Source organism: Gossypium arboreum, chromosome 6 (genome assembly GCF_025698485.1).
Source record: "Gossypium arboreum isolate Shixiya-1 chromosome 6, ASM2569848v2, whole genome shotgun sequence".
Lineage (NCBI taxonomy): Eukaryota > Viridiplantae > Streptophyta > Magnoliopsida > Malvales > Malvaceae > Gossypium > Gossypium arboreum.
In genome coordinates this window covers 20,702,320-20,710,775 of record NC_069075.1, presented here as the reverse complement: position 1 = coordinate 20,710,775, position 8,456 = coordinate 20,702,320, and positions in this window count along the sequence as shown.

Here is an 8,456-nt window from a genome sequence, read left to right as displayed (position 1 = left end):
ATTATAGCTAAGTTATCGTAAATTAATTAATTAATTAATTATAATTAATTTGGAGGTTTTATTTAATTAATGACTACTGAACTTGTTTTTTTTTTTTTCATCTGATACAAAAGAAAGTAGCCCAATAGGTTAGGCCAAATAGCTTGCCACTTAAGTAAGGGGTGATTAAGCCCTATATGGTTAGAAATTTTGAAAAATAAAAAATAATTTTTTTAAAAAAAAAACCTCAAAGCTTTTTAGGTTTTACATCTTAATGTAAATAAAAATATAGTTTTTAAATACATTTTACTAAAACAATAGAAATTAAATATTTATCTTATTTTTGTTAGGTTCTTGAACTTAACATGCATGAAACGGAATTTTTATTAACATTTTAGATTTAAATAAAAAACAAATCGAGTTTTTACTCTTTTTTTTTTTTTTTGAAAATCTTGATGAAAGAAAAGAAGAAACAAATCCTTGTCATATAAGAGGCTGTTGAGCCTTGGTGACAAGAAATCATGCAAGATATTATGGTTCTTTTTTTCAGTTGGGAAAGTTGAAAAAATATAGAAGAGTAGAAACGGGAAAGAAAATGAAAAAGAAATAAAAAAAAAAAAAGAGTGGGTCGATAAGACTAGAAGAGCTATTAACATAAGTTTTACACACAAGTTTCATATATTATTATTCTGCCATAAACTAGTGGGAATTTATTTTTTAAGAATAAATTTTATTTTTTGAGAATAAATTTTATTTTTTGAGAATTACAATTTCTAATGGTTTCTATTGAGAGAATTATTTTCCTACTGAAAGTAATTAGATCATTTCTTATTTTATATTTGGTTCGTGTTGCTCGACCCACACTCGACACAATGTGAGGTACGAGGATAGCAGAGAAGGTCGTTCGATTGAAAGTCGAGAATGTTTTGGATCTGTCTTTGTAACGCCCCAAAAATGTAAATCTTGTAATTACGCATGTTATGACACAAGTTTCATGTTTGCTTTAATGGCTAAAAGGGTTTTGGGCGTGTTTGGGGGTATTAGAGAAGCCTGGGTTCAAGTCTTAGCTTTTGCAAACTTTTTTGGCTTTACCTTGAATGAATCTGGACATTAGCATGTAGACCTTGTAAATAATTGTAGTTAAAATGAGACACAAATGAGCTTGTGGTCCTGTGGTGAGTGGCGTGTTACTGCTACCTGAGGTCTGAGGTTCAAGTCATGGCAATGTAATAGAGTATTTATTTTGCAACTCTTTCCGTGTAAGAAGCAGATGTTGTTTGAAACTCTGCTGAGTGAAGTTTGACTTGGTCAGAGAGTGTCATGTGGAGAAAATGAAGGAGAGGATTATGGAGAGATTTTAGGAGTGTTGGGGGGAGAAAAGTGAGGAGTTTTTGAAGGATTAGATAGTGTTCAGTTGGAGTTAGTGGGGAAACCAAATGTGGAGGGAGTAGGGAGTGCCGTTTGTGGGAAAAGTTGGAGGGCTCGTAGTGGTCCCGCTTAAGGTCCAATCTCCTTAGATAGAATTAAATTGAATTAAATTAATTCCCAGAAAAAGTTGGAGGGGTCGTAGTGGTCCCGCTTAAGGTCCAATCTCCTTAGATAGAATTAATTAAATGTAATAAGTTTAGAAAATAAGTTCTAATTATTTATTTATTTACAAAATGAGTTCATGAAAAATCAAGGGTTTGTTAATTTGAACGAGGATTCAACTCGCTCAACTCCATCATCCCAGTAGTGTTTGAGACGTTAACCATTAACTTTAAACATACCTCCGTAATTGTCGTATAATTCAATAGCTCCATAAGGATAAACTCGGTAGATGTTATAGGGTCCTTTCCATCGAGATTTAAGCTTCCTAGGAAATAACTTCAACCTTGAATTAAACAACAAAACCTTCTGACCTTCTTTAAATTTGTGAGGTTGTATATGACTATCATGCCATCTCTTTGATCTTTCTTTACACATTTGACATTCTCATTGGAAAACACCCTCAGCTCCTCCAACTTATCAAGTTGTAACATCCTTCTCTCACCGGCTTTCTTAAGATCAAAGTTCAACTGCTTCAAAGCCCAGTGAGCTCTATTCTCCAACTCTAATGGCAAATGACATACCTTTCCAAAGACTAACCGATAAGGAGTCATTTTTATCGATGTCTTAAATGCTATTCGATAGGCCTATAATGCAACATCGAGCCTTCGTGACCAATCTTTCCTGCTAGGCCGTACTACCCTTTCAAGGATACCTTTTATTTCATGGTTAACTCTTTCAACTTCCTCATTAGATTGTGGGTGACAGGCAATAGCAATCTTGTGCTTCAATTCATATTTTTCAAGCAACCACTTAAGCCATTTTTTCACAAAGTGAGAACCTTCATCACTAATAATAGCTCTTAGTGTCCCAAATTGTGTAAACACATGCTTATGTAGGAATCACATGACTACCTTAGCATCATTTGTAGGGTATGCTTCAGCTTCAAACCACTTGGATACATAGTCCACAACAACTAATATGTAATTGTTCCTAGTCAATGCCCCATACTTCAAATAATTCAATCTCTAAAATTTTTGTCAAGGGCATCTCATTCCTCCCTGATATATTTCCAGTCCTTTGGCATTTATCATAGTTTTTCACATAAGCATAAGCATCTTTAAATAGTGTAGGTCAAAAGAAACCTGCTTGCAAAATCTTTGTTGCAGTATATGAACCACCAAAGTGTCCCCCACTTGGAGATGAATGGCAATGATACAAGATCTCAACAATCTTACTTTCAATTACACATTTTCGGATTATATTATATGCATACTACTTAAACAAAAACGGATCCTCTAAAAAATAATACCGACTATCATGAAGGAAGTTTTTTCCTTTGTTAGTATGTCATTTCTCGAGGAATTATTCCACATGCAAGATAATTGGCAAAATCAGCAAACCAAGGTGTTTCAATTTTTCAACTTACCTCAAATAAGTGTTCATCTAGGAAATTCTCATTGATAGGCACACATGATCGAGTTACCTCATCTTGCTCCAACCTCCACAGATGATCAGCTATTTGATTTTTGACACCTTTTCTATCTTGGATCTCAAGTTCAAATTCATAGAGTAAAAGTATCCAACGAATTAGCCTCGATTTCACATCTTTCTTCGTGAGCAAGTATTTAATGGTAGCACGGTTAGTAAATACTGTAACTTTGGTACCTATAAGATATGAGTGGAATTTGTCAAAAGCAAAACTATAGCAAAGGGTTCCTTTTCAGTTACCGTATAATTGAGTTGGGCTCCTGTTAAAGTTCTACTTGCATAGTAAATAGGGTGAAACACTTTGTTTCTTCTTTGACCTATCATAGCTCCAACAGCATAATCACTTGCATCGCACAACAACTCAAAAGGTGAGCTCCAATCAGGTGTAATGATTATTGGGGCTGAGATTAACCTTTTTTTAGATCTTCAAAAGCTTTCAAACATGCTTTGTTGAGATCAAACAATGTATCTTTCTCTAACAACAAACACAACGATTTAGAAATTTTTGAGAAATCTTTGATAAACCTTTGGTAAAAAATGGCATGGCCTAAGAAACTTCTGACTCCTTTCACATTAATTGAGGCTGGTAATCTTTCAAATACGTCCACCTTTTCTTTGCCGACTTCAATTCCTCTCTTTGAGATTTTATGCCTTAAGACAATCCCTTCCTTAACCATAAAATGACATTTTTCCCAGTTAAGGACAAGATTTGTCTCTTCACATCTCTCAGTACCTTAGCCAACTTACTCAAACAAATATCATAAGTGTTACCAAAAATAGAAAAATCATCCATGAAAACCTCAACATAATTTTCAACCATATCAGTGAATATTGCCATCATGCATTGTTGAAATGTTGCAGGTGCATTGCATAAACCAATAGGCATTCGCCTAAAAGAAAATGTATCGTATGGACAAGTAAAAGGCTGTTTTATATTGGTCCTCTGGAGCTACAACTATTTGTTTATATCCCGAATAGACATCTAAAAAATAATAGAATTCATTACCTGCCAGTCGATCTAACATTTGATCCATAAAAGGCAATGGAAAATGGTCCTTCCGAGTGGCTTTGTTCAACTTCCTGTAATCAATACAAATTCTCCAACTAGTGACAGTTGTCATTGGAATCAACTCGTTATGCTCATTTTCAACAATCGTGTAACACCCTTCGCCCGTATCCCTCGCCGGAACAGGGTTCGAGGTGCTACCAGATTTAAACTCAACCATTTATATAAAACCAGACTGTAAAAATTTTTGATCAATTTTAAACTTTTCATACACGCGTATATTATCCTTTAATCGGCCTTACAAGGCCCCAAAACATTCATGAGGCATTATTAAATATTTACCAATATCTTAGTCTTGTATCATTTACTTACTCAACAATGAATCATAATTCAAATTCTAAATATACATGCTATAAACCACATCACAAGAGATAATAACATACAATCATATGAATAATCAAACTACCTTAATAACAAGCCAAAGTCTTTAGCTTAATCATATTATTACATACTTAACTTTACAACCCTATACATGCCATAGACTTGAAACGCTAAGATTTACTTACACCGATAGCGTAGACTCGACAATGTGATAATATCTCTGACGGCCTCCAACCTGAGCTAACCTGGCCACCCTAGGGAATATGGGAAAGAAAAGGGGAGTAAGCTTTACGCTTAGTAAGTTCATAAGAAAACAATAATCAACTCATTAACAAGTTTTATCAATGTTTACAACATAATCACAAATTCACTACGAGTTGTCTTCCTGAACAACAGTCACTAAATTATTTATAAATGGAGCTACTAAACTCCAAATCAATTGCCGTTAATTTTTCCTGAAAATAGACTCATATATCTTCTATCCATAAGATTTTCAGAATTTTTGGTTTTGCCAATCAATACCATATTTTTCTTAAAGTTTCCCCTGCTTCACTATTTGACTAATCTGACCACTCTTCACTACGAATCAAATTTCTCATCGTACAGAATTCAAAATATTTTCTCGTTGATTTAATTTGAAACTAGACTCATTAAAGAGTCTAAGAATATAAATTTTATCTTATAACCATTTTTTTACAAATTATAATTATTTTCTAAAAATAGAATAGGGGACCCCAAAGTCATTTGACTCTGTCTCACGCCACTTCAAATATCTCATTATCAGCAATTCTTTTGCTTACATGGTTTCTTTTATAAGAAACTAGACTCATTAAGATTTAATTACATAATTTATTCAGCTTCTAACTCAACTCCAACAATTTATGGTGATTTTCCAAAATCACGTTACTGCTGCTGTCCCAAGCAGATTTATTACAAATTTACTCTTTCACACATTCTTTGCATTCATATTATTTAAACATGTATATCACCAATCAATTTCATCACATATCTATAATTTCACTTAAGCATAATCTTAAAACAATACATCAGGCTCAATGATTCGTACACAACCGTTCAAATTAGCAATTATAAGATGGTTCCGCATATAGCCCACCCTTATCGATAATTTACGATGGTTTTACCCTTACTCACATATATGATATAGGCATTTAAATACTTCAGTGTCAACTTTAATTCAACCAAATTTAACCATTGTACCATTTCATAACCACAGTTACTTTCGTCATTCATATCTAAATGGTATTTCACATAATTCATATAACCTTTCACCATGACCGAATACACACATACACATATGACATCTTCACATATGCTTCTCATTTCACATTCATGATTCAATTCCAATCGATCTAACATGTATAGGTATATATCACATACCTGGCCAACTTAATGTATTGAACGAATTCAATTGTCGATTTAACACAAGGTCTCATAGTCTTAGACTTTTATCAAATCACCAGCATTTAGCCTGCTAGGTTTTAAACCTGAATTCATCACCGACACGAAGCCTATTAGACTTTAAGTCTGAACTCATTCACCGGCATTTCGCCTGCTAGGCTTGAAGCCTGATATCATTTCACCGGCATTATAGCCTACTAGGCCCGAAGGCCGATATTATCTCACCGGCATTACAGCCTGCTAGGCCCGAAGCCCGATAATATTATTCACTAGCTTAAAGCTTGCTAGGCCGAGGCCCGAATATCACATTTCGATAAACAATTCACCTGTTCTTTCATACTTTCATAACTTATACTTCAATTACGTATAACTGAAACACATATCTATGAACAAAGATTTTCATCCTTTCAACCACATAGGGTTTAATTTCCACATTGGAACACATATCTTAGTACATCATTTAATAGTATCAAAGTCGACTAGATATGCTAGTCACATACGGCTCATAACTTTAATTTAATATTCATTCAACACAAAGAACATATGTATATATATACAATCAAACATCTTCTTAATTATGATTATTCAACTCTTAAGCATATAACATGATCAAACACAAACACTTAAGAACTTACCTTGGATTTTATCGAATAACTACGGATTGACTAATCGACTAGTTTCGCTTTCCCTTTATCCAAAATTGGCTCCTTATGCTCTTGAGCTTGATTAACAAATTCAACTTATCACATCTCTATTATTTAAAACCACATTCGGCAATTTATAAATTACTATAATTATCATATCTCATTCATCCAAAATCACATTCGGCACATAAAAAAAAACATTGATAAGTCTCAAAACATAAACAACACTTATCAAAGTCATGTAATTTACACACTTCACATGGCACTACTACATTCATTAACCTTACTTTCATACAACCACTCTTAGACCATAATATAACATCAAGTGCACATGCTGTTCATATAGCCGAATATCACTTAACTAATTAATTAAAAAATCTTTTAATACTTAATTCCAAAAGTCCATTCAACATTAGCTCATCCAACTCAATTTTTTTCATTGACAACTTCTATAACTACAATTTATTCACATCCTTATTCATGCCACATTCAGCCATTATAAATAAATAAAAATATATAAATAATTACACAATGATCACTTTAGTCGATTATAAATTCTCAATTAAATCACATATATCATTTACAGGCTCAAACTCATCCTTTACCTCATTTCTCTCTTTAATTCATATTCGACAATCTTTCTAACCGCTTAAACAATTATAGCACAAGGACATTTTCAGTTCAATTAAAGATGATCTCACATTTACAATTTACAAATGGTAATTTCATTCTATTTATCTCAATTTACTAACAAACCCAACCTTGCATGGATTTAAGAACATTCGACCATTATTTAATAGCAATTTATTCACATCATAATTCATGTTCATATTCGGTCATCTATACCCATACTAACCATATAACTATTAAATTCCAAATTTAAACACAAGTATAACATTTTAACACAATGGCCGAACACTTCATGAAGTTACCAAGACTCATCATTTGCTATTTCACACACACTCACATCCAATCCTTTTTATTAAACACTCAAAATCAACCATCTTCATGCCTCATCACAAAAACATCAAAACACCAACCAAGAAATACAACATCCATGGCCAAATATCATCTCCATCAAATAGCAAAATTTGAACCATGGGCTAGGTAGAATTCAAACTAACAACTTAAAATATACATTAATTTCAAAGAATAATATCAAACATACCTCAATCTAGTTACAAGCATGGTCGAACTTCTTAGAAACTTTTCCTTTTCTCTTTTACTTGGTTTTTCGGCTAAAGAAGAACAAAGATGAACAAACTTTGTTCTTTTTCACCCCTTTTTTGTTTTATTAATCCTTATTTCATATTATAAAACATTTAATAATTATATTTCTTATATATATAAAATGCATATATTACAAATCATCATTATCATGGCCGGCCACTAACTTTAAATTAGACAATTTAACACGCAAGTCCTCCCTTTTAATAAGCCATGCATTATTCGGTCACGTCATTTCTTCCTAACACATTCTTCAAGTTTATCACATAAGTCCTTTTTCATAATTTCACATTCAAATGACAAAATTTAGACATGATACTTTCACACATGATACTTCACATATAATAAACATAGAAAAGAGCATTTAAATAATTTTGTGACTCAATTTTGTAGTCCCGAAACCACTTCCCCACTAGGGTCAAATTAATGCTGTCACAAATCGTGATTCCACCTTTCTTCGACACACACTACACTGGACTAACCCGCGAACTATATGAAATAGGATAGATGATTCATGCATCTAACCATTTGATCACTTCCTTTCTCATAACTTCTTTCATAATAGGATTGAGCCTCATTTTCCCATCAATTCAAGCTCTTTCACTTTCTTCTAAAATAATTTTATGCATGCAAAAAGAATGGCTTATACCTCAAATATTAGCTTTGGTCCAACTAATTGCTTTCTTAAATTTCTTTAGAATAGCAATTAGTTGCTCCTCTTGATCTTTTTTCAGTTCTGCTGAAATAAATACCGGCAAAGTGGAACAGTCACCTAAATACAC